This window comes from Drosophila subpulchrella, unplaced genomic scaffold, assembly GCF_014743375.2.
Source record: "Drosophila subpulchrella strain 33 F10 #4 breed RU33 unplaced genomic scaffold, RU_Dsub_v1.1 Primary Assembly Seq147, whole genome shotgun sequence".
In the NCBI taxonomy this organism is placed as follows: Eukaryota; Metazoa; Arthropoda; class Insecta; order Diptera; family Drosophilidae; genus Drosophila; species Drosophila subpulchrella.
Window position 1 is genome coordinate 10,001 of NW_023665487.1, and position 27,500 is coordinate 37,500.

The window sequence follows — 27,500 nt, forward strand, 5'->3', positions numbered from 1 at the left end:
TTGGTAATATATAATATAAAACCGAGCGCATATATGATATGTACGTTAGAAGAAATAATATATATATATATTATTTTCTTTTAATATAGGGACACCTCTTTTAATTTATCCCCGCAGGGAATTATCACATAACTCAGTATGTGATAATGGCAGACCAATATACATATATATCAAGATTATCAATACAAAATATATATCATTATTAGCCTGCCTCAATTGTAATTATTTATTTGGATTAACGATAAAGTTCGGAAACAATTTGTTATTCTATGTATAATAGAAACCTTGGCCTTTGTTTCAACATTATTATCTTTGGGCTTAAAATATTAACCGTGGAGCCAAGTCTCATATTCATAAATGAATAAAGAAACAAATTTGACGGATTAATATCTTCTCTACCGACAGACAGTATTTTGTCACGTCAATAGTAGATGGCCGGCCCATTGACCATCCTATAGTAGTTTTTGGACCCAATATCTTTAATTCGGGTATTTTCAATTGTCTTTGCCAATCAACCGTTTGGTACTCTCTCATATAATAAGAGAATACACATATAATTCCATTATATGGATATATCTTCATTATTTTATTTGCTACATCACCCTATAATAGTTTTTGAACCCGTCAACTTCAATTCGGGTATTTTCAATTGTCTTTGCCAACCATTTATATGGTATTCTCTATTATAATAAGAGAATACTAGTGAATATCCATTATATGGATATATCATCTTCATATTATTTGCTACACCACCCTATAGTAGTTTTTGAACCCATCATCTGCAATTCGGGTATTTTCAATTGTCTTTGCCAACCAACTATACGGTATTCTCTCTTATAATAAGAGAATACAAGTATATTTTCATTATATGGATATAATGCCATTTATTTTTCAATATCCATATAATTCATTTAGTTTTGTATGTACAAAACAAGTTTTCTTTATAGTATTGACAAAATCATATGTTTACGCATAACATAAGTTTTGACCAATACGAGGAGGGGCCCGCCAACGACCACCTCCCTATAGTAGTTTTTTACCCCACGCACTACTGCGTGCCTGTTTACAGTACTAGTGCCAGCTATCACTAGGTTTATATATCGTGTTTCAGTGATATATGGGTAAATTCTACCATTTATTCTTATGTATATGGCATTTCTATGCCATATTTATACAATCCATTCATATCTTAATGTATATTTATTATATTATACATTATTATGCCTTATAGGTATTATACCTATAAGCCATATCCATACGATTCATTCACTAGTGCCGCCCCTCACTAGGTTTATAATTTTTATATCATTGATATACAATTTATTTCTATATATATGGCATTTATATGCCATATCCATACAATGCATTCACATTTCAATGTATATTTACTTGTTATACATTATTATGCCTTATAGGTATTATACCTATAAGCCATATCCATACGATTCACTTATATAAATATATGTATATTTTTCTATACATAATTTTTTTTTACTTTTGTATGGATTTCTATGCATATCCATAGTTTATATGGATATGCTTGGCGTTCTATATAGTATTGACAAATTCATATGCATAACATAAGTTTTGACCAATACGAGGAGGGGCCCGCCAACGACCACCTCCCTATAGTAGTTTTTTACCCCACGCACTACTGCGTGCCTGTTTACAGTACTAGTGCCAGCTATCACTAGGTTTATATATCGTGTTTCAGTGATATATGGGTAAATTCTACCATTTATTCTTATGTATATGGCATTTCTATGCCATATTTATACAATCCATTCATATCTTAATGTATATTTATTATATTATACATTATTATGCCTTATAGGTATTATACCTATAAGCCATATCCATACGATTCATTCACTAGTGCCGCCCCTCACTAGGTTTATAATTGTTATATCATTGATATACAATTTATTTCTATATATATGGCATTTATATGCCATATCCATACAATGCATTCACATTTCAATGTATATTTACTTGTTATACATTATTATGCCTTATAGGTATTATACCTATAAGCCATATCCATACGATTCACTTATATAAATATATGTATATTTTTCTATACATAATTTTTTTTTACTTTTGTATGGATTTCTATGCATATCCATAGTTTATATGGATATGCTTGGCGTTCTATATAGTATTGACAAATTCATATGCATAACATAAGTTTTGACCAATACGAGGAGGGGCCCGCCAACGACCACCTCCCTATAGTAGTTTTTTACCCCACGCACTACTACGTGCCTGTTTACAGTACTAGTGCCAGCTATCACTAGGTTTATATATCGTGTTTCAGTGATATATGGGTAAATTCTACCATTTATTCTTATGTATATGGCATTTCTATGCCATATTTATACAATCCATTCATATCTTAATGTATATTTATTATATTATACATTATTATGCCTTATAGGTATTATACCTATAAGCCATATCCATACGATTCATTCACTAGTGCCGCCCCTCACTAGGTTTATAATTGTTATATCATTGATATACAATTTATTTCTATATATATGGCATTTATATGCCATATCCATACAATGCATTCACATTTCAATGTATATTTACTTGTTATACATTATTATGCCTTATAGGTATTATACCTATAAGCCATATCCATACGATTCACTTATATAAATATATGTATATTTTTCTATACATAATTTTTTTTTACTTTTGTATGGATTTCTATGCATATCCATAGTTTATATGGATATGCTTGGCGTTCTATATAGTATTGACAAATTCATATGCATAACATAAGTTTTGACCAATACGAGGAGGGGCCCGCCAACGACCACCTCCCTATAGTAGTTTTTTACCCCACGCACTACTACGTGCCTGTTTACAGTACTAGTGCCAGCTATCACTAGGTTTATATATCGTGTTTCAGTGATATATGGGTAAATTCTACCATTTATTCTTATGTATATGGCATTTCTATGCCATATTTATACAATCCATTCATATCTTAATGTATATTTATTATATTATACATTATTATGCCTTATAGGTATTATACCTATAAGCCATATCCATACGATTCATTCACTAGTGCCGCCCCTCACTAGGTTTATAATTGTTATATCATTGATATACAATTTATTTCTATATATATGGCATTTATATGCCATATCCATACAATGCATTCACATTTCAATGTATATTTACTTGTTATACATTATTATGCCTTATAGGTATTATACCTATAAGCCATATCCATACGATTCACTTATATAAATATATGTATATTTTTCTATACATAATTTTTTTTTATTTTTGTATGGATTTCTATGCATATCCATAGTTTATATGGATATGCTTGGCGTTCTATATAGTATTGACAAATTCATATGCATAACATAAGTTTTGACCAATACGAGGAGGGGCCCGCCAACGACCACCTCCCTATAGTAGTTTTTTACCCCACGCACTATTGCGTGCATGTTTACAGTACTAGTGCCAGCTATCATTTGGTTTATATATCGTGTTTCAGTGATATATGGGTAAATTCTACCATTTATTCTTATGTATATGGCATTTCTATGCCATATTTATATAATTCATTCATATCTTAATTTATATTTATTATATTATACATTATTATGCCTTATAGGTATTATACCTATAAGCCATATCCATACGATTCATATACTAGTGCAGCCCCTCACTAGGTTTATATATCTCATTTTAATTATATATTGGTAAATTCTATTATTTATTCTTGTGTATATGGCACTTATATGCCGCCATATCTATAAAAATGCATTTATATTTCAATGTATATTTTCTATATTATACATTATTATGCCTTAAAAAGTTATTATACCTACCATAAGGCGATATCCATACGATTCATTTATATAAAAGATATATGTATAATTTTCTATACATAATTTTTTTTTATGAATATATGGGTTTCCTAAGCATATCCATATAATACATTTAGTTTTATATGGATTAGATTGGTCTTCTTTATTGTATTGCCAAACTCATATTGATAAAATAAGTTTTGAACAATAAGAGGATCAGCCGCCAACCAACCAACCACTGCTACCATTGGAGGAACATATACTTACTTTTTATATGTCCTCTTACTTGAATGGTCCTCTCTTTACTTGAAAATTTCATTACCATAGGAATCTATTTATACATGGAATATGATTTCCACTACTTTTTCGCGTCACTAATAATTAATATGACGATACAGACTTGCTACCATAACATAAGTCTTGAACAATAATAGGAGCAGCCGCCAACCAACCACCAACCAACCAACCACTGCTACCATTGATAGTAATTTTATATGTCCTCTTTACTTGAATTTCAATACCATAGGAATATTTATACATGGAATATGTTTTGCCACTACTTTTTCGCGTCACTAATAATATGACGATACAGTCTTGCTACCATAACATAAGTTTTGAACAATAAGAGGAGCAGACACACCAACCAACCAACCGCGCTGCTACCATTGAAGGAACATATACTTATATTTATATAAGTCCTCTTTACTTGAATGGCCTCTTTACTTGAATTTCAATACCATAGGAATATTTATTTATACATGGAATATGTTTTGCCACTACTTTTTCGCGTCACTAATAATATGACGATATAGACTTGCTACCATAACATAAGTTTTGAACAATAAGAGGAGCAGACACCAACCAACCAACCGCTGCTACCATTGAATGAACCATATATACAAACTTTTATATATGTCCTCTTTACTTGAATTTTAATACCATAGGAATATTTATACATGGAATATGTTTGCCACTTTATCATCGCGTCACTAATAAGATGACGATACATTTTGTTTGTTCAATATTTACTTATATATTGATGTTTCCAATTTAGGTCTTTTATATTTCTTCTTCCCTACCTTACACACCACAAACAAAGTGGCGTGCGATGCTGCAAGCAAGCATAATGATTATGCCCGCTTTGCAACATCTTTATTATCGAATCATCAAGCAAAGGATAAGCTTCAGTGGATCGCAGTATGGCAGCTGCTCAACCACTTACAACACCTTGCCTGTTACAAAAGTCGTTTACAATTGATTCTAGGCTTTGTCATTGTATTAAATAATGCTTTTATATGTAACTAGCGCGGCATCAGGTGATCAAAGATCCTCCCAATTTACTATGTTACAAATTACATTGGCATCACATCCATTGTCGTTTATAAAGTAAATTATAAACTTTAAATGGTTTAGAAGCCATACAATGCAAATTGCCCCTTATTTATCATTGCAGTCCAGCACGGATACGACCTTAGAGGCGTTCAGGCATAATCCAACGGACGTAGCGTCATACCACTGTTCGCTCGAACAAGTATTGTGCCATTGGTCCGTACCTGCGGTTCCTCTCGTACTACGCAGGAATGCTGTCGCAACAACGTTTTGTCATTAGTAGGGTAAAACTAACCTGTCTCACGACGGTCTAAACCCAGCTCACGTTCCCTTGCATGGGTGAACAATCCAACGCTTGGTGAATTTTGCTTCACAATGATAGGAAGAGCCGACATCGAAGGATCAAAAAGCGACGTCGCTATGAACGCTTGGCCGCCACAAGCCAGTTATCCCTATGGTAACTTTTCTGACACCTCTTGTTAAAAACTCTTTAAACCAAAAGGATCGATAGGCCGAGCTTTTGCTGTCCCTGTGTGTACTGAACACCGAGATCAAGTCAGCATTTGCCCTTTTGCTCTATGTGTGGTTTCTGTCCGCACTGAGCTGGCCTTGGGACACCTCCGTTATTATTTGAGAGATGTACCGCCCCAGTCAAACTCCCTACCTGGCAATGTCCTTGAATTGGATCATACCTGAGTAATTGGAGTTATACCAAATTTTCAAATCAAAAATACATAAATGCACCGTTTTATTAAAGAATTTGTTTGCGATTATATAACAAACTCGTGATACTTTGATCAAGAAGCTTGCATCAAAACCCAATACCATAAGATATAATAAATATATCCGTATAATGGCTAGGAAATGATACACGTTCCATTTAATCAAGTAAGTAAGGAAACAATAAGAGTAGTGGTATTTCATTGGCGATACCAAACCGAAGTCTAATATCTCCCACTTATTCTACACCTCTTATGTCTCCTTACACTGCCAGATTAGAGTCAAGCTCAAAAGGGTCTTCTTTCCCCGCTAATTATTCCAAGCCCGTTCCCTTGGCTGTGGTTTCGCTAGATAGTAGATAGGGACAGGTGTGTCTCGGATCCCTCCGAACTTGTTTTACGTGGCGTGTTCCACAATGAAGGGATTACAACCACGGCATTCTAATATACCCACAAGTGAGTATATAATGCACGGGTCTAGGTTAAGCGCCAGACCAACGCCCCGGACTAGAAGCTATAGCTATGTACATAGCATCCACCCCAGTAGCAATTCGAGTACTTACTTGTCGGGCAAGCACTCCCCCTTGCGTAGGGGCGAGATCTATCTAAAATCTCTACTGTTCTGTGGGTCACAGCACCCGAGTTGTATAACGCAACATCCACGTCGAGCCCGAGGACTCTACCCGCGATATAGGTGTCAACCACAGCCACCACGATACTCCCACAAGGGGGCCAACCTCAATGAGCAGCCTTGGAGCTGCTCAACCCGTGGTACCGAAATTACAGGCTCGGTGAGCCTCACCCCTTCAGCTCCGACAAGCTCGGATGGGGCAACCATTGCCATATTAGTCGCCTCCTACGACAAGCTATGGCAGGCTGTGGCAGTATTCTTCGCCGCTACCACACGGCAAAAGAGGTGTGGGACTAACGTCCCGGCGCCTGTGGTTCCTCCCTCGTCGCATCCATCCTTCGCCTCGAGAAGGCAGCATCGGCAAAAACTCCTAGGAGACGCATCCGTTCTGGGGTCTCGACTACTCCCGCGACGATCCATCTTCCCTGGTCTCGAACGACTCCAAGGGCATCCAGGTCCCGCAAATCGTTGTACAGGCGGCATTCACACAGTATGTGGCACCAGTCCTCTCTTGCCACGCCACATGAGCATGCGGTCGTGGTGCTGAGGGTCCTGCCTTGCAGAAATGCGTTCATCGACCCGTGTCCTGTCAGCAAGAATCCGGCTTTGAGGGTAAAGACAAAGTCTTTCCTCTTGTAGACGAACGCTGCCTCTGGGAAAAACTCGCGAGTCACGGAGCCGTGTTCCGCGCGATCCCATCTGAGTTGCCACTCATTTAGCAGACGTTCGTCTAGCAGCGCCATCTTAGCTTTCCAGTCCAACACGGACAGGTCCTGTCCGTGGAGCCAGTCGCTCTCATCCAGGGGGACATCCTTCCTCAGCTTGAACTTCACGGCGATCCTGTGAGCATCCAGATCCATTGGAGGAGCACCAGCAAGCACCTGCAGTGCCACCGTGGACACTGTGCGGCATACCGGTAGGCATCCTAAAAGGATGGACCTCTGGCACGAGGTGAGGAGTTTAAGGGACTTGCCCCTACTCGCCGCCTTGTACCAGACCGAGGCACCGAAGAGTGCACAGGGGACCATGAGTCCGCTGTAAATCGTCCTCTTAGCACGGGAGCTGAGCCCCCAATCGACTCGAAGCACCCGCGCTAGTCCTCCGGCAACTCCAGCCAGCCGATCTCTGAGAGCAGAGATATGCGGGAGAAAACTCAACCGCTCGCCGACTAAGATGCCAAGGTACCGGCATTTGGTGACGTAAGGCAGGCTTGCTCCAGCAAACCGTACCGTCGGTCTCCTCGTGCGTGAAAGCTGTCCTTTCAGCAACATTATTGCCGTCTTGCTGGTTGACACACTCACTCCAACCTCAGCTCCCCAGGCTCCCACGATGTCCATCAACTGCTCGCCCTTCCGCTCCAGATCGGCACGGGAATTCCCGTCGACGAAAAGCAGAAGATCATCTGCAAACGCGCTCAGAGCACAATGTGGCTCCAAGCGCTGAAGCAGCACATCCATCAGTAAATTCCAAATAAATGGACCACTGACGGACCCTTGCGGGCAGCCCCGTGTAACCGCAACTGTGGCTGCTTCATACCTGCTGATGATGCTTGCGCTACGGCCGGAAAAATAGCTTTTCCACAAGTCGATTTCTCGACAGCCTACGTCGACAAGCCGATCCAGCACCGCACTCCACTCCACGTTGTCGAAGGCTCCCTTGAAATCGACAAAGATTCCAAGGACCCTCCTCTCGCGACTGTTGGCGACGGTGTTTTTGGCGTGCATCCACGCATCCTCCACGCAGCGTCCAGGCCTGAATCCGAATTGCCATCTGCAGCCATCCGGTAGCACATCCTTCAGCCGATTCACCATGATTCCCTCAAGCGCCTTTCCGAACACTGGCAAAAGGCATATGCCGCGATAAGAGGCAGGATCGCTCCTGTCCTTATCTGGCCCCTTTACCAGCGGTATCACTCTCGGGTGCTTCCACTCGGCCGGAAAGTATCCTTCCGAGATGCACCGAGAGTACAGCTTCGTCAGGTGCTGAGGGATGGCACGCCATACCTCCTTGACAATACCGCCCGTGATGCCATCCATACCCGGCGATCGCCGGCTTCTCAGCCTCGCGACGCTGGTTGCCACCTCGAAGGCTTCGAGGATCGGTGGGGCACCAGGGGGTATGTCTTCTCGTGTCGTCGACTCCGCAACAGGGAAAAAGTTGCGGAGGAGCACACTTGCGCAGTCGTGCCAAGTTACGGAAAGCGCGCCGTTCGACCGGAGACATCCGAGATCGGCTGTCTTCTTCCGGCCTCGGCATATTCGGTATACGTGCCCCCATGGATCATCCTTGTGCCGTCCCACGAAGTCCCGCCAGTTTTGCTCCTTTGTCGTCAAGATAAGCTTCTTGTACTGGCCTGAGGCAAATCTCAGTCCAGCGGCAAGTTGCTCAGCATCGTCGGTGCCACTCCGGCGAGCTGCCTGCAGCCTACGCCTCAGTCTCCGGACCTCTTGGCGCTTGGTACTCAGCTCAGGATTCCACCATATTACGTTTCCCCTCGCTGCAGGTATCCTGCGCCCTATCACCCTGTCGCACACATCGTGTACGATGGAGCGAAGGGCAGACACATGGTCGTCCAACGGCGATTCCTCCAGTTCCTCGAGACTCTGTGCTGCACTCCTTAACTCTACACTGAATCTTCGCCAACTTGCATTGGAGAGCTTCCATTGCGGTACCGGAGCTAGGCTCTCAACGGTACTGCTCGGATCTGGAGTAACCTCAACAGTGATAATGTTGTGGTCACTCAGCTCCCAGAAGTCAACTCTCCAATCGTAGGTTGCCCATACTCGCGCCGCTTCGTTGGCGAAGGTCACGTCGATATCACTTCTAGAGCGGTGATTATCGAACGTGAACACCTGGCTGGCCGTATTCAGTACACTGGCACCGCTTGCGATTATCCACTCGTTCATGAGCTGTCCCCGTTCGCGGTTCAGGCGGTCTCCAGAGTTGTCTGGGGATTTGCTGAACCACATAGGGGAGACTGCGTTAGCATCAAGTCCGAGGATTGTCGGTGTTCTGCTAGCTAATAGCAGAACCGTATCCAGGTAGTCAGTGTAGGGCTCCAGAGCAGCTAGATGCTGGCAGTATACGGAGGCCAGAAAGATTGTGCCATATCTTCCTGTGACACTCACGCACACTCCGTAGTCCGTCGTCAAAGCCTCGATGGGCATGCAGATGGCAGATGGGTCGTCCACGATGATGGCAGCTTTCTTCCTCCTATCGGCGAATATCCTCATTCCTCCAGGCAGTCCAGTGAGTCGCTTGCCAGCGTCCACGTAGGGCTCCTGGACTAGTGCGAACAGGTGGCCAGCATCTCTCATCTGCTTGGCAAGCTCGATGACAGCGCAACGGCCTCGACCACAATTCGCTTGGATGAAGCTAAACATTATCAATGTCTAGCTTGCACCCTGGCTAGCAGCGCGCCGTATATCGGGCAGCCACCCGAAAGCATATAATGCCCCGAGGGCATACCCTTGTGACGGCAGTTGCGGCAGTCCACCGCATTTCTGCACTTCGCCGCGACGTGGTCGTTCTGTCCGCACTGGCGGCAGACCTGTTTTTCTCTTGGGTATCTGCACTCGCTGACCTTGTGGTCAAATCCGAGGCATCGGTGGCAGGCGTAGGTGCGCACCTGAGAGCGGCAGCGGTAGGAAAACCACTTAATATATACTCTCCCGCCCTCGAGAACGGCCAGCGCCTGGTCGTCTACCTCCAGCGTCACATTGATTGTGGCACCGTCAGCAGCTGACCAGGGCTTGGTCGCCAGGACAACCGCCTTCTGGAACTCCTTGAGGCTCATCTCTTCGAAGTTCTTCTCCCTGAGCTCCATCATAAACTCGTCCGGTCCCACGGAGGTGTCCACATCCTGGACCGTAACACGCGGCTTCGCAGCGGTGTTCCTCGACACCTTCAGGCCCACCTCGGCGAACTTTGCGGAGGCGACGACCTTCGTCATCTCCGCCTGCGAAGGCGTGCGAATGATCGCGCCGCCCCGCTTCAGCTCACGCACCTCGTGTACTCGTACGCCCAGAGCGGGCGCTACCTCCTTGCGGATCTTCTCAGCGATTTGCCTGCCTGACAGGGCCGGGTCGTCGCACGCAACGACAGCCGACCATGTCTCCCGAATCTTCCGCGGTGCGGGTACGGGGGCAAGGGGGGCAACGGGGGCAGCGGGTGAGGCGACTAGGTGCGCGCCTCTAGCAGCGGTGGCTGCATATGAGGCGGCCGAGGCGACCGGTGTCTGCCTCTTCAAGCGATCCTCCAGCACTCCGATGCGGATCAGCAGGGCTCCGACGACCTCCTCGTAGCGGTTTGCCAACAACTGCGTCTTAATGCTCACGGTAGGGCTCGCTACGTGGGACATCCTCAGGATATCCGCACGGATGTCGCCCATCTCGGCAGCAACGGCTCCGTTTCCCCTCCATTCCCTGTCCGAGAAGGATTTCTCTATGCTGGCTGGCACGACGAAGGTCCCTCCATCAGCAGCGGCTGCGACTGCGGCAGCGTCGGCGGGGGCAGCGGCGGGGGCAGCGGCGGGGGCAGCGGCGGGGCCAGCGGCTGCGGCAGCGGCAGCGGCTGCGACTGCGGCAGCGGCAGCGGCGGGGGCAGCGGCGGGGGCAGCGGCAAAGGCGTCGGCAGGGGCAGCGGCGGTTGCATCCAGCGCCAACACTTTGCACCTCGAGGCCTCCCTCAGCGGCGCTTTGTTGCGCTTGCCTCTGGCGCGCCCTCTGCCCGAGCTGCTTCCACGGCTGCTCGCACTTTCGCTCCCGGACTCGTCGACCACCATTTTTGGTGGCGCCATCTGCCGGTTATCGGCCTTACTAAGTAAGCTCTTTGATATTCGAGACTTACCCCTTCCTATCAGCTGGTTCTCAAAAGCTCGGTCAGCTGATCAGCTGATCCAAGTTCAGCGGAGACACAAACCGCACAGCTGTAGGCGACAAAATGTGCCTAAATTAGGCAAACGCCTCTCTCGAGAGAGCGCCTCTCTCGCGACACACGTGTCTTAATGGAAAATTTCCAAAAAGAAAAACGCGAATATCGCCCGATTTCCGCAGAATTTCAAACGGAAAACACACGCACTGTGTTCGCAAGCACGAAACACGGATTTTCGCACTATTTTCAACAATGTACCTGTTGTTTTACTGCCTAAATGCACTTTACTCGCGGAGCGTACGGAAAAACACGTCTGTTCTCGCGAGCAACCAAACACCGACTGTGGTGTAGATAGGGACAGTAGGAATCTCGTTAATCCATTCATGCGCGTCACTAATTAGATGACGAGGCATTTGGCTACCTTAAGAGAGTCATAGTTACTCCCGCCGTTGACCCGCGCTTACTTGAATTTCTTCACTTTGACATTCAGAGCACTGGGCAGAAATCACATTGTGTCAACACCCGCTAGGGCCATCACAATGCTTTGTTTTAATTAGACAGTCGGATTCCCCAAGTCCGTGCCAGTTCTGAATTGATTGTTAATTGATAATCGTTATAATTAATAAGAACTAATTGGTTTAACCCAATTAGTATTCTTAAAAATTTTAGCAAGAAAGTTCCACAATTGGCTACGTAACTAAACTATCCGGGGAACAAGTGACCAACATAAATGCCAGACACTCTATTTACCCAGAACGAGCACATAAACCATGTTATTGTTTCCCAATCAAGCCCGACTATCTCAATCTTCAGAGCCAATCCTTATCCCGAAGTTACGGATCTAATTTGCCGACTTCCCTTACCTACATTATTCTATCGACTAGAGACTCTTCACCTTGGAGACCAGCTGCGGATATTGGTACGGCCTGTTGAGAAGTTTGCGTGTCCCCACCATAAATTTTCAAGGTCCGAGGAGAAAATATCGACACAACAGTATATGTCATGCTCTTCTAGCCCATCTACCATATCTCTCTGCGAAAGACTTCCATGGTAGTACGGCTATAAAACAGAAAAGAAAACTCTTCCGATATCTCTCGACGGCTTCTTTATGGTCGTTCCTGTTGCCAGGATGAGCACGAGGCCCATATTTAATAACAAACGGATACTCAACAGGTTACGGAATTGGAACCGTATTCCCTTTCGTTCAAAATTATTCAAGTATATTAATTAGCTTGATTTATATAATATAATTATATTTGTATGGCATTTGTGTTTTACTTGAAAATTTTCGGCTTTCGCCTTGAACTTAGGACCGACTAACTCGTGATCAACCACTGTTCACACGAAACCCTTCTCCACTTCAGTCCTCCAAGGTCTCATTCGATTATTTGCTACTACCACCAAGATCTGTACCAATGGCAGCTCCATGCAGGCTTACGCCAAACACTTCTACGCATACCATTGTACCTTCCTACTCACTAAAGTTTCAAAATTTATATCACAAGTAATATAAATCATCTACTTTAGCGGTAATGTATAGGTATACAACTTAAGCGCCATCCATTTTAAGGGCTAGTTGCTTCGGCAGGTGAGTTGTTACACACTCCTTAGCGGATTTCGACTTCCATGATCACCGTCCTGCTGTTTTAAGCAACCAACGCCTTTCATGGTATCTGCATGAGTTGTTAATTTGGGCACCGTAACATTACGTTTGGTTCATCCCACAGCGCCAGTTCTGCTTACCAAAAGTGGCCCACTGGGCACATTATATCATAACCTTGAACTTCATATCAAGAAAGTTAAGGTTCTTACCCATTTAAAGTTTGAGAATAGGTTAAGATCGTTTCGACCCTAAGGCCTCTAATCATTCGCTTTACCAGATAAGATTATTTTATATAACATTAAAATGCACCAGCTATCCTGAGGGAAACTTCGGAAGGAACCAGCTACTAGATGGTTCGATTGGTCTTTCGCCCCTATACTCAATTCTGACAATCGATTTGCACGTCAGAACTGTTTCGGTCTTCCATCAGGGTTTCCCCTGACTTCAACCTGATCAAGTATAGTTCACCATCTTTCGGGTCACAGCATATATGCTCAAGGTACGTTCCAGTTAGAGGCATAAATAATATAAATATCATTATACATAACTATATAGAACGCCCCGGGATTGTGTTAATTAGCTATAAATAGTTAAAAAACTAATCCCATTATTAGTCAAGTTAATTACGCTATTAGGTTTATATCCCAATAACTTGCACATATGTTAGACTCCTTGGTCCGTGTTTCAAGACGGGTCCCGAAGGTATCCTGAATCTTTCGCATTGTTAATCATACAAGTGCATATAATAAACACAAAAATCAATGATAATTATGCCATTATATAATTCCGAAAAATTAACGCACTGTATTCATATAAATCTATCAGCACTTTATCAAATTAATAACATTTATTCTGTGTTAAAATGCAAGCAAATTAATTTGAATAAACTATAAGTTATATTTTATGATAAATTTTGTATGCTAATAGATTACAATGTCCTTATATGGAAAAAATGCACACTATTATCATAATATTGTTTAAATATTACAATTTTAATGATGAATTTTCCATAACGGATATTCAGGTTCATCGGGCTTAACCTCTAAGCAGTTTCACGTACTGTTTAACTCTCTATTCAGAGTTCTTTTCAACTTTCCCTCACGGTACTTGTTTACTATCGGTCTCATGGTTATATTTAGTTTTAGATGGAGTTTACCACCCACTTAGTGCTGCACTATCAAGCAACACGACTCTTTGGAAACATCATCTAGTAATCATTAACGTTATACGGGCCTGGCACCCTCTATGGGTAAATGGCCTCATTTAAGAAGGACTTAAATCGTTAATTTCTCATACTAGAATATTGACGCTCCATACACTGCATCTCACATTTGCCATATAGACAAAGTGACTTAGTGCTGAACTGATTTCTTTTCGCTCGCCGCTACTAAGAAAATCCTGGTTAGTTTCTTTTCCTCCCCTAATTAATATGCTTAAATTCAGGGGGTAGTCCCATATGAGTTGAGGTTGTGTATAACTTTTTTTGCAATTAATTCTTTATATATAATGATAAAACATTTTATTAAATTCGTTATATATTTTATATATTTGTATGGCATTTGTTTGGTCTAACGAATCAACGAAGAATAATAATATTGTCAACGGCTTTCTATTTACTAATCTTTAATAAGAGACAATTCTAGATAAATTTTTTATGCTAGACATTTCTCAGTATTATTTGATTGAAAAAGAAAATATTTCTCTTCGTTTTTCACATTCAAATTATTTACTAATGTGAGATAATGTTTTTCATATATTTGTTAATATTATGAATAATATAATAATTAAATTATTATTATCCAATAATATACCATATGCTTATAAAATTTCATTATAAAATTTATATAAACAACTTAATTAGCATAGTCTTACAACCCTCAACCATATGTAGTCCAAGCAGCACTATAAAATTAATTAAAGTACATAACAGCATGGACTGCGATATGCGTTCAAAATGTCGATGTTCATGTGTCCTGCAGTTCACACGATGACGCACAGTTTGCTGCGTTCTTCATCGACCCATGAGCCGAGTGATCCACCGCTTAGAGTTTTATATATTGGTTTGGTAATTTTGTCATATATGTTTTTATTGAAAGAAATTAAAAATACACCATTTTACTGGCATATATCAATTCCTTCAATAAATTGATTTTTATACCTAAAACGAATGCTGCGAAATGTCTTAGTTTCATATAACCAATAATATATCAAGTATTTTTTAAATGGCATTTACGGTATTAATACTTTTTTTTAGCGATATATATTGAAATTTATATAAAACATTAACCTGTAATAATCAGGTACAACATTGTACATTTTAGGTTGTTGCATTATCCAATGTATGCGCATAACTGAGATGAACAATACATATCGCAACGCGTGTATATTATGGTCCATATACACACAGTGTTTTATTAATTAATTGCATTTAATATACAATATAATAATAATATTAAATAAATTTAATAATTTCGATTTGCTTGTTCGAATTTGTTATTTGTTTGCTTTTGCTTATTTATTTATCTCTTATTTAATGCAATAATATATTTATTATTACAATTATTATTTCGATTTGCTTGTTCGAAATTTTATATTTGATCTATAAAAGATCATATTTTTGGCAATTTATATTTTATTTGTATTACTATAATATATTATATTATTATAATAAAAACAAATTTTTTTATTAACGGTAAGGATATTAAACAATAATGATCCTTCCGCAGGTTCACCTACGGAAACCTTGTTACGACTTTTACTTCCTCTAAATAATCAAGTTCGGTCAACTTTTGCGAAACAACCGTAACACACAAGGCGTCACAGTGATCACGTCCGGAGACCTCACTAAATAATTCAATCGGTAGTAGCGACGGGCGGTGTGTACAAAGGGCAGGGACGTAATCAATGCGAGTTAATGACTCACACTTACTGGGAATTCCAAGTTCATGTGAACAGTTTCAGTTCACAATCCCAAGCATGAAAGTGGTTCAGCGGTTTACCCGGACCTCTCGGTCTAGGAAATACACGTTGATACTTTCATTGTAGCGCGCGTGCAGCCCAGGACATCTAAGGGCATCACAGACCTGTTATTGCTCAATCTCATTATTGCTAGACGCAATTTGTCCATTTAAGAAGCTAGTGTCCTTATAATGGGACAAACCAACAGGTACGGCTCCACTTATATAAACACATTCAAACACAATAAACATTTTACTGCCACCATGAATGAAGGCTATATAAGCTTCAACACCATAATCCTGAAGATATCTATTTAATATATTTGAGTCTCGTTCGTTATCGGAATTAACCAGACAAATCACTCCACGAACTAAGAACGGCCATGCACCACCACCCATAGATTCGAGAAAGAGCTATCAATCTGTCTTACACACTTATGTTCGGACCTGGTAAGTTTTCCCGTGTTGAGTCAAATTAAGCCGCAGGCTCCACTCCTGGTGGTGCCCTTCCGTCAATTCCTTTAAGTTTCAGCTTTGCAACCATACTTCCCCCGGAGCCCAAAAGCTTTGGTTTCCCGGGAAGCGACTGAGAGAGCCATAAAAGTAGCTACAACCCAATTGCTAGCTGGCATCGTTTATGGTTAGAACTAGGGCGGTATCTGATCGCCTTCGAACCTCTAACTTTCGTTCTTGATTAATGAAAACATCTTTGGCAAATGCTTTCGCTTAAGTTAGTCTTACGACGGTCCAAGAATTTCACCTCTCGCGTCGTAATACTAATGCCCCCAAACTGCTTCTATTAATCATTACCTCTTGATCTGAAAACCAATGAAAGCAGAACAGAGGTCTTATTTCATTATCCCATGCACAGAATATTCAGGCATTTGAAGCCTGCTTTAAGCACTCTAATTTGTTCAAAGTAATTGTACCGGCCCACAATAACACTCGTTTAAGAGCACTAATGCAGGTTTTTAAATAGGAGGAACATATGAAAAAATACAAGTATCTAAGCACATGTAAGAACTCCACCGGTAATACGCTTACATACATAAAGGTATAGTACTAACCACAATTGTAAGTTGTACTACCCGTATGAAGCACAAGTTCAACTACGAACGTTTTAACCGCAACAACTTTAATATACGCTATTGGAGCTGGAATTACCGCGGCTGCTGGCACCAGACTTGCCCTCCAATTGGTCCTTGTTAAAGGATTTAAAGTGTACTCATTCCAATTACAGGGCCTCGGATATGAGTCCTGTATTGTTATTTTTCGTCACTACCTCCCCGAGCTGGGAGTGGGTAATTTACGCGCCTGCTGCCTTCCTTAGATGTGGTAGCCGTTTCTCAGGCTCCCTCTCCGGAATCGAACCCTGATTCCCCGTTACCCGTTGCAACCATGGTAGTCCTAGATACTACCATCAAAAGTTGATAGGGCAGACATTTGAAAGATCTGTCGTCGGTACAAGACCATACGATCTGCATGTTATCTAGAGTTCAACCAATATAACGATCTTGCGATCGCTTGGTTTTAGCCTAATAAAAGCACATGTCCCATAAGGTTCATGTTTTAATTGCATGTATTAGCTCTAGAATTACCACAGTTATCCAAGTAACTGTTAACGATCTAAGGAACCATAACTGATATAATGAGCCTTTTGCGGTTTCACTTTTAATTCGTGTGTACTTAGACATGCATGGCTTAATCTTTGAGACAAGCATATAACTACTGGCAGGATCAACCAGAATAATGTTTTTATTCATATTTCATTCATATTTTTGAATAGAAATTAGCAATATAAATTTTATAGATTGTTTTCTATCGAATACGGCCATTTTTATATAGCATTCGTATACGTTTGTTGTTTTCACAATATATACTTGTTCCGCCACTAATAATAACAAGTTTTTTAATTATTGATGTTAAAAACACAATATTTTTTTTCGTAATACGTAATAATTTTCTTTATATTTGCATATTTCATTCTAAAATATCTTTTTTGTTCGACATACGTCATTATTGTATCCACACATGTACAATTTTTGTTTAACCAATATAAAATATTGAATTAAATCATTTGTATTTTGATGATAAATTTAAAATTTATCTGTATATATTCATATAAGACTCTTTGGTAATATATAATATAAAACCGAGCGCATATATGATATGTACGTTAGAAAAAATAATATATATATATATTATTTTCTTTTAATATAGGGACACCTCTTTTAATTTATCCCCGCAGGGAATTATCACATAACTCAGTATGTGATAATGGCAGACCAATATACATATATATCAAGATTATCAATACAAAATATATATCATTATTAGCCTGCCTCAATTGTAATTATTTATTTGGATTAACGATAAAGTTCGGAAACAATTTGTTATTCTATGTATAATAGAAACCTTGGCCTTTGTTTCAACATTATTATCTTTGGGCTTAAAATATTAACCGTGGAGCCAAGTCTCATATTCATAAATGAATAAAGAAACAAATTTGACGGATTAATATCTTCTCTACCGACAGACAGTATTTTGTCACGTCAATAGTAGATGGCCGGCCCATTGACCATCCTATAGTAGTTTTTGGACCCAATATCTTTAATTCGGGTATTTTCAATTGTCTTTGCCAATCAACCGTTTGGTACTCTCTCATATAATAAGAGAATACACATATAATTCCATTATATGGATATATCTTCATTATTTTATTTGCTACATCACCCTATAATAGTTTTTGAACCCGTCAACTTCAATTCGGGTATTTTCAATTGTCTTTGCCAACCATTTATATGGTATTCTCTATTATAATAAGAGAATACTAGTGTATATCCATTATATGGATATATCATCTTCATATTATTTGCTACACCACCCTATAGTAGTTTTTGAACCCATCATCTGCAATTCGGGTATTTTCAATTGTCTTTGCCAACCAACTATACGGTATTCTCTCTTATAATAAGAGAATACAAGTATATTTTCATTATATGGATATAATGCCATTTATTTTTCAATATCCATATAATTCATTTAGTTTTGTATGTACAAAACAAGTTTTCTTTATAGTATTGACAAAATCATATGTTTACGCATAACATAAGTTTTGACCAATACGAGGAGGGGCCCGCCAACGACCACCTCCCTATAGTAGTTTTTTACCCCACGCACTACTGCGTGCCTGTTTACAGTACTAGTGCCAGCTATCACTAGGTTTATATATCGTGTTTCAGTGATATATGGGTAAATTCTACCATTTATTCTTATGTATATGGCATTTCTATGCCATATTTATACAATCCATTCATATCTTAATGTATATTTATTATATTATACATTATTATGCCTTATAGGTATTATACCTATAAGCCATATCCATACGATTCATTCACTAGTGCCGCCCCTCACTAGGTTTATAATTGTTATATCATTGATATACAATTTATTTCTATATATATGGCATTTATATGCCATATCCATACAATGCATTCACATTTCAATGTATATTTACTTGTTATACATTATTATGCCTTATAGGTATTATACCTATAAGCCATATCCATACGATTCACTTATATAAATATATGTATATTTTTCTATACATAATTTTTTTTTACTTTTGTATGGATTTCTATGCATATCCATAGTTTATATGGATATGCTTGGCGTTCTATATAGTATTGACAAATTCATATGCATAACATAAGTTTTGACCAATACGAGGAGGGGCCCGCCAACGACCACCTCCCTATAGTAGTTTTTTACCCCACGCACTATTGCGTGCCTGTTTACAGTACTAGTGCCAGCTATCACTAGGTTTATATATCGTGTTTCAGTGATATATGGGTAAATTCTACCATTTATTCTTATGTATATGGCATTTCTATGCCATATTTATACAATCCATTCATATCTTAATGTATATTTATTATATTATACATTATTATGCCTTATAGGTATTATACCTATAAGCCATATCCATACGATTCATTCACTAGTGCCGCCCCTCACTAGGTTTATAATTGTTATATCATTGATATACAATTTATTTCTATATATATGGCATTTATATGCCATATCCATACAATGCATTCACATTTCAATGTATATTTACTTGTTATACATTATTATGCCTTATAGGTATTATACCTATAAGCCATATCCATACGATTCACTTATATAAATATATGTATATTTTTCTATACATAATTTTTTTTTACTTTTGTATGGATTTCTATGCATATCCATAGTTTATATGGATATGCTTGGCGTTCTATATAGTATTGACAAATTCATATGCATAACATAAGTTTTGACCAATACGAGGAGGGGCCCGCCAACGACCACCTCCCTATAGTAGTTTTTTACCCCACGCACTATTGCGTGCCTGTTTACAGTACTAGTGCCAGCTATCACTAGGTTTATATATCGTGTTTCAGTGATATATGGGTAAATTCTACCATTTATTCTTATGTATATGGCATTTCTATGCCATATTTATACAATCCATTCATATCTTAATGTATATTTATTATATTATACATTATTATGCCTTATAGGTATTATACCTATAAGCCATATCCATACGATTCATTCACTAGTGCCGCCCCTCACTAGGTTTATAATTGTTATATCATTGATATACAATTTATTTCTATATATATGGCATTTATATGCCATATCCATACAATGCATTCACATTTCAATGTATATTTACTTGTTATACATTATTATGCCTTATAGGTATTATACCTATAAGCCATATCCATACGATTCACTTATATAAATATATGTATATTTTTCTATACATAATTTTTTTTTACTTTTGTATGGATTTCTATGCATATCCATAGTTTATATGGATATGCTTGGCGTTCTATATAGTATTGACAAATTCATATGCATAACATAAGTTTTGACCAATACGAGGAGGGGCCCGCCAACGACCACCTCCCTATAGTAGTTTTTTACCCCACGCACTATTGCGTGCCTGTTTACAGTACTAGTGCCAGCTATCACTAGGTTTATATATCGTGTTTCAGTGATATATGGGTAAATTCTACCATTTATTCTTATGTATATGGCATTTCTATGCCATATTTATACAATCCATTCATATCTTAATGTATATTTATTATATTATACATTATTATGCCTTATAGGTATTATACCTATAAGCCATATCCATACGATTCATTCACTAGTGCCGCCCCTCACTAGGTTTATAATTGTTATATCATTGATATACAATTTATTTCTATATATATGGCATTTATATGCCATATCCATACAATGCATTCACATTTCAATGTATATTTACTTGTTATACATTATTATGCCTTATAGGTATTATACCTATAAGCCATATCCATACGATTCACTTATATAAATATATGTATATTTTTCTATACATAATTTTTTTTTATTTTGTATGGATTTCTATGCATATCCATAGTTTATATGGATATGCTTGGCGTTCTATATAGTATTGACAAATTCATATGCATAACATAAGTTTTGACCAATACGAGGAGGGGCCCGCCAACGACCACCTCCCTATAGTAGTTTTTTACCCCACGCACTATTGCGTGCATGTTTACAGTACTAGTGCCAGCTATCATTTGGTTTATATATCGTGTTTCAGTGATATATGGGTAAATTCTACCATTTATTCTTATGTATATGGCATTTCTATGCCATATTTATATAATTCATTCATATCTTAATTTATATTTATTATATTATACATTATTATGCCTTATAGGTATTATACCTATAAGCCATATCCATACGATTCATATACTAGTGCAGCCCCTCACTAGGTTTATATATCTCATTTTAATTATATATTGGTAAATTCTATTATTTATTCTTGTGTATATGGCACTTATATGCCGCCATATCTATAAAAATGCATTTATATTTCAATGTATATTTTCTATATTATACATTATTATGCCTTAAAAAGTTATTATACCTACCATAAGGCGATATCCATACGATTCATTTATATAAAAGATATATGTATAATTTTCTATACATAATTTTTTTTTATGAATATATGGGTTTCCTAAGCATATCCATATAATACATTTAGTTTTATATGGATTAGATTGGTCTTCTTTATTGTATTGCCAAACTCATATTGATAAAATAAGTTTTGAACAATAAGAGGATCAGCCGCCAACCAACCAACCACTGCTACCATTGGAGGAACATATACTTACTTTTTATATGTCCTCTTACTTGAATGGTCCTCTCTTTACTTGAAAATTTCATTACCATAGGAATCTATTTATACATGGAATATGATTTCCACTACTTTTTCGCGTCACTAATAATTAATATGACGATACAGACTTGCTACCATAACATAAGTCTTGAACAATAATAGGAGCAGCCGCCAACCAACCACCAACCAACCAACCACTGCTACCATTGATAGTAATTTTATATGTCCTCTTTAGTTGAATTTCAATACCATAGGAATATTTATACATGGAATATGTTTTGCCACTACTTTTTCGCGTCACTAATAATATGACGATACAGTCTTGCTACCATAACATAAGTTTTGAACAATAAGAGGAGCAGACACACCAACCAACCAACCGCGCTGCTACCATTATATATACTTATATTTATATAAGTCCTCTTTACTTGAATGGCCTCTTTACTTGAATTTCAATACCATAGGAATATTTATTTATACATGGAATATGTTTTGCCACTACTTTTTCGCGTCACTAATAATATGACGATATAGACTTGCTACCATAACATAAGTTTTGAACAATAAGAGGAGCAGACACCAACCAACCAACCGCTGCTACCATTGAATGAACCATATATACAAACTTTTATATATGTCCTCTTTACTTGAATTTTAATACCATAGGAATATTTATACATGGAATATGTTTGCCACTTTATCATCGCGTCACTAATAAGATGACGATACATTTTGTTTGTTCAATATTTACTTATATATTGATGTTTCCAATTTAGGTCTTTTATATTTCTTCTTCCCTACCTTACACACCACAAACAAAGTGGCGTGCGATGCTGCAAGCAAGCATAATGATTATGCCCGCTTGCAACATCTTTATTATCGAATCATCAAGCAAAGGATAAGCTTCAGTGGATCGCAGTATGGCAGCTGCTCAACCACTTACAACACCTTGCCTGTTACAAAAGTCGTTTACAATTGATTCTAGGCTTTGTCATTGTATTAAATAATGCTTTTATATGTAACTAGCGCGGCATCAGGTGATCAAAGATCCTCCCAATTTACTATGTTACAAATTACATTGGCATCACATCCATTGTCGTTTATAAAGTAAATTATAAACTTTAAATGGTTTAGAAGCCATACAATGCAAATTGCCCCTTATTTATCATTGCAGTCCAGCACGGATACGACCTTAGAGGCGTTCAGGCATAATCCAACGGACGTAGCGTCATACCACTGTTCGCTCGAACAAGTATTGTGCCATTGGTCCGTACCTGCGGTTCCTCTCGTACTACGCAGGAATGCTGTCGCAACAACGTTTTGTCATTAGTAGGGTAAAACTAACCTGTCTCACGACGGTCTAAACCCAGCTCACGTTCCCTTGCATGGGTGAACAATCCAACGCTTGGTGAATTTTGCTTCACAATGATAGGAAGAGCCGACATCGAAGGATCAAAAAGCGACGTCGCTATGAACGCTTGGCCGCCACAAGCCAGTTATCCCTATGGTAACTTTTCTGACACCTCTTGTTAAAAACTCTTTAAACCAAAAGGATCGATAGGCCGAGCTTTTGCTGTCCCTGTGTGTACTGAACACCGAGATCAAGTCAGCATTTGCCCTTTTGCTCTATGTGTGGTTTCTGTCCGCACTGAGCTGGCCTTGGGACACCTCCGTTATTATTTGAGAGATGTACCGCCCCAGTCAAACTCCCTACCTGGCAATGTCCTTGAATTGGATCATACCTGAGTAATTGGAGTTATACCAAATTTTCAAATCAAAAATACATAAATGCACCGTTTTATTAAAGAATTTGTTTGCGATTATATAACAAACTCGTGATACTTTGATCAAGAAGCTTGCATCAAAACCCAATACCATAAGATATAATAAATATATCCGTATAATGGCTAGGAAATGATACACGTTCCATTTAATCAAGTAAGTAAGGAAACAATAAGAGTAGTGGTATTTCATTGGCGATACCAAACCGAAGTCTAATATCTCCCACTTATTCTACACCTCTTATGTCTCCTTACACTGCCAGATTAGAGTCAAGCTCAAAAGGGTCTTCTTTCCCCGCTAATTATTCCAAGCCCGTTCCCTTGGCTGTGGTTTCGCTAGATAGTAGATAGGGACAGTAGGAATCTCGTTAATCCATTCATGCGCGTCACTAATTAGATGACGAGGCATTTGGCTACCTTAAGAGAGTCATAGTTACTCCCGCCGTTGACCCGCGCTTACTTGAATTTCTTCACTTTGACATTCAGAGCACTGGGCAGAAATCACATTGTGTCAACACCCGCTAGGGCCATCACAATGCTTTGTTTTAATTAGACAGTCGGATTCCCCAAGTCCGTGCCAGTTCTGAATTGATTGTTAATTGATAATCGTTATAATTAATAAGAACTAATTGGTTTAACCCAATTAGTATTCTTAAAAATTTTAGCAAGAAAGTTCCACAATTGGCTACGTAACTAAACTATCCGGGGAACAAGTGACCAACATAAATGCCAGACACTCTATTTACCCAGAACGAGCACATAAACCATGTTATTGTTTCCCAATCAAGCCCGACTATCTCAATCTTCAGAGCCAATCCTTATCCCGAAGTTACGGATCTAATTTGCCGACTTCCCTTACCTACATTATTCTATCGACTAGAGACTCTTCACCTTGGAGACCAGCTGCGGATATTGGTACGGCCTGTTGAGAAGTTTGCGTGTCCCCACCATAAATTTTCAAGGTCCGAGGAGAAAATATCGACACAACAGTATATGTCATGCTCTTCTAGCCCATCTACCATATCTCTCTGCGAAAGACTTCCATGGTAGTACGGCTATAAAACAGAAAAGAAAACTCTTCCGATATCTCTCGACGGCTTCTTTATGGTCGTTCCTGTTGCCAGGATGAGCACGAGGCCCATATTTAATAACAAACGGATACTCAACAGGTTACGGAATTGGAACCGTATTCCCTTTCGTTCAAAATTATTCAAGTATATTAATTAGCTTGATTTATATAATATAATTATATTTGTATGGCATTTGTGTTTTACTTGAAAATTTTCGGCTTTCGCCTTGAACTTAGGACCGACTAACTCGTGATCAACCACTGTTCACACGAAACCCTTCTCCACTTCAGTCCTCCAAGGTCTCATTCGATTATTTGCTACTACCACCAAGATCTGTACCAATGGCAGCTCCATGCAGGCTTACGCCAAACACTTCTACGCATACCATTGTACCTTCCTACTCACTAAAGTTTCAAAATTTATATCACAAGTAATATAAATCATCTACTTTAGCGGTAATGTATAGGTATACAACTTAAGCGCCATCCATTTTAAGGGCTAGTTGCTTCGGCAGGTGAGTTGTTACACACTCCTTAGCGGATTTCGACTTCCATGATCACCGTCCTGCTGTTTTAAGCAACCAACGCCTTTCATGGTATCTGCATGAGTTGTTAATTTGGGCACCGTAACATTACGTTTGGTTCATCCCACAGCGCCAGTTCTGCTTACCAAAAGTGGCCCACTGGGCACATTATATCATAACCTTGAACTTCATATCAAGAAAGTTAAGGTTCTTACCCATTTAAAGTTTGAGAATAGGTTAAGATCGTTTCGACCCTAAGGCCTCTAATCATTCGCTTTACCAGATAAGATTATTTTATATAACATTAAAATGCACCAGCTATCCTGAGGGAAACTTCGGAAGGAACCAGCTACTAGATGGTTCGATTGGTCTTTCGCCCCTATACTCAATTCTGACAATCGATTTGCACGTCAGAACTGTTTCGGTCTTCCATCAGGGTTTCCCCTGACTTCAACCTGATCAAGTATAGTTCACCATCTTTCGGGTCACAGCATATATGCTCAAGGTACGTTCCAGTTAGAGGCATAAATAATATAAATATCATTATACATAACTATATAGAACGCCCCGGGATTGTGTTAATTAGCTATAAATAGTTAAAAAACTAATCCCATTATTAGTCAAGTTAATTACGCTATTAGGTTTATATCCCAATAACTTGCACATATGTTAGACTCCTTGGTCCGTGTTTCAAGACGGGTCCCGAAGGTATCCTGAATCTTTCGCATTGTTAATCATACAAGTGCATATAATAAACACAAAAATCAATGATAATTATGCCATTATATAATTCCGAAAAATTAACGCACTGTATTCATATAAATCTATCAGCACTTTATCAAATTAATAACATTTATTCTGTGTTAAAATGCAAGCAAATTAATTTGAATAAACTATAAGTTATATTTTATGATAAATTTTGTATGCTAATAGATTACAATGTCCTTATATGGAAAAAATGCACACTATTATCATAATATTGTTTAAATATTACAATTTTAATGATGAATTTTCCATAACGGATATTCAGGTTCATCGGGCTTAACCTCTAAGCAGTTTCACGTACTGTTTAACTCTCTATTCAGAGTTCTTTTCAACTTTCCCTCACGGTACTTGTTTACTATCGGTCTCATGGTTATATTTAGTTTTAGATGGAGTTTACCACCCACTTAGTGCTGCACTATCAAGCAACACGACTCTTTGGAAACATCATCTAGTAATCATTAACGTTATACGGGCCTGGCACCCTCTATGGGTAAATGGCCTCATTTAAGAAGGACTTAAATCGTTAATTTCTCATACTAGAATATTGACGCTCCATACACTGCATCTCACATTTGCCATATAGACAAAGTGACTTAGTGCTGAACTGATTTCTTTTCGCTCGCCGCTACTAAGAAAATCCTGGTTAGTTTCTTTTCCTCCCCTAATTAATATGCTTAAATTCAGGGGGTAGTCCCATATGAGTTGAGGTTGTGTATAACTTTTTTTGCAATTAATTCTTTATATATAATGATAAAACATTTTATTAAATTCGTTATATATTTTATATATTTGTATGGCATTTGTTTGGTCTAACGAATCAACGAAGAATAATAATATTGTCAACGGCTTTCTATTTACTAATCTTTAATAAGAGACAATTCTAGATAAATTTTTTATGCTAGACATTTCTCAGTATTATTTGATTGAAAAAGAAAATATTTCTCTTCGTTTTTCACATTCAAATTATTTACTAATGTGAGATAATGTTTTTCATATATTTGTTAATATTATGAATAATATAATAATTAAATTATTATTATCCAATAATATACCATATGCTTATAAAATTTCATTATAAAATTTATATAAACAACTTAATTAGCATAGTCTTACAACCCTCAACCATATGTAGTCCAAGCAGCACTATAAAATTAATTAAAGTACATAACA

At 38.7% G+C, this 27,500-nt stretch overlaps 4 non-coding genes and 1 pseudogene across 4 annotated transcripts in view; all 5 read right to left on the bottom strand.

Annotated features, from left to right (window-relative positions):
• Window positions 1–4,997: 4,997 nt before the first annotated feature.
• Window positions 4,998–14,463, bottom strand: LOC119558904 (annotated as a pseudogene).
• A 401-nt stretch (window positions 14,464–14,864) lies between these two features.
• On the bottom strand, window positions 14,865–15,043 carry LOC119558885. The gene has a single exon (XR_005220505.1). It is a non-coding gene; the product is annotated as a 5.8S ribosomal RNA (ribosomal RNA).
• Window positions 15,044–15,702: 659 nt separating this feature from the next.
• Window positions 15,703–17,698, bottom strand: LOC119558893. The gene has a single exon (XR_005220512.1). It is a non-coding gene; the product is annotated as a small subunit ribosomal RNA (ribosomal RNA).
• A 5,372-nt stretch (window positions 17,699–23,070) lies between these two features.
• On the bottom strand, window positions 23,071–27,041 carry LOC119558894. Its single transcript, XR_005220513.1, has one exon. It is a non-coding gene; the product is annotated as a large subunit ribosomal RNA (ribosomal RNA).
• A 401-nt stretch (window positions 27,042–27,442) lies between these two features.
• Window positions 27,443–27,500, bottom strand: part of LOC119558897 — a 179-nt gene continuing 121 nt past the window's right edge. Inside the window, exon 1 of the ribosomal RNA XR_005220516.1 lies at window positions 27,443–27,500. This exon is cut by the window's right edge and continues 121 nt beyond it. This is a non-coding gene — a ribosomal RNA (5.8S ribosomal RNA).